This window comes from Alligator sinensis, unplaced genomic scaffold (assembly GCF_000455745.1).
Source record: "Alligator sinensis unplaced genomic scaffold, ASM45574v1 scaffold158_1, whole genome shotgun sequence".
Taxonomy (NCBI): Eukaryota; Metazoa; Chordata; order Crocodylia; family Alligatoridae; genus Alligator; species Alligator sinensis.
In genome coordinates, this window is record NW_005843121.1 from 339,958 (window position 1) to 341,323 (window position 1,366).

General features: G+C 48.8%; 1 pseudogene; it reads right to left on the reverse strand.

The window, feature by feature from the left end:
* Nucleotides 1–1,000: 1,000 nt before the first annotated feature.
* Nucleotides 1,001–1,366, reverse strand: part of LOC102371360 — a 604-nt pseudogene continuing 238 nt past the window's right edge.

Genomic DNA, 1,366 nt, shown 5'->3' on the forward strand with positions numbered 1-1,366 from the left:
CCAGTGATTAGGGAAGAAATATTAAGCAGGTTCACATGGGGGGAGGCATACAGGTGTTACAGGCCTGTTTCCACTCAGTTGCTGTTTATGTAGAGCGAATAAGGAAAACAGCAGTCTCCCAAGAGCACCTGGGACAGGTGGAGGAAGTTGCTCTAATTAAACATTAAGGCTAGGGACAGAAGTTGCACATAAACTGGTTTAAGTGGTCAGAAACTGGTTTAAACCTGTAACAAAACAGAAGTTCAGTGCACATAAACCAGTTTCAAAATGGCTGAAACCAGCTTAAGATAAACCTGGTTGAATGTAGTATCAGACTGAACTGATTTAGGTCCAACTAGTTTATGAAACTTCTGTCCCAGACCTCTTCCTGGTTCAAGTTCAACCACAGCATGCTTTCCAGCCCTGGGCAGAGCTGTCTGCTCCAGCAGAGAAGGGCTGGGGAGGGGCTGGGGTCTGAAGCCAGGGAGGGGGGGTTAAACTTCCCTCCCCCCAAGTACAGAGCGCGGGGGAGGGGGGGGGGTCTGAGGCCAGGGAGGGGGGGGTTAAACTTCCCTCCCCCCCAAGTACAGAGCTGCCCTGTCAAAAACTTACTGCTGTATGCGACTGTGGACTAGAAATCCCAGAGGCACCTCAAAGCAGGAAGAGGAAGTGATGAGCAACTCTGCAGAGTCTTGCTACTGTGATTCTGGACTCAAAATCCTAGAGACCTCAGGGACCAACACAGCCCAGGCTGGCTATATTCCAGAAAGCCATGCTGTATTGTCCCTTAGCTTATGGCATGAGCCACTGCTGGTATGTGGCTGCATTTCCTGAATCAAAAGTGAATGTGTGTCCAGTTGTTTCTCTGTTTAATATCTTAGACTAACTTGCAAAGACTGAATTGATTCAGCCTCAGGCTTTTTGACTGTCTGTACTTACTTGGCCTAAGTTACTGAGACTTTATGGGGGCAAAACTTGTCTTCCTAAGGGAAGGTTGTACATCTCTGTCTCCAGAAAACACTTATTCCAGAGGACGGGGTTTGAGAAGGTGAGGAGGGGACACCTGCCTCTTCTTCCCAGGCAGTTGCCCACAGAGCTTGGACACAGTCATCACACTCTGCCTGGTAGCACATGCCTGCTACTGGAGGTCCCAGCTTGTACTTCTTACAAAATAAAGCCACTTTGAATTTTCCATGATGGCCACCAGATCGGTTAGACAGAATGGGTTCGTCACAGCCCAACTGGTGCAGCTGCTCATAAACCAGCCACACATACCGGCGAGGGCCTGTTCCTTTCGGAGGTCCAGAGCCAACACAGTTAGACAGGACTTTCTTGCTTTTGAAGTCATTTCTTTTCTTGTCGGTCACAAAGAAGTGATGCCATTCCC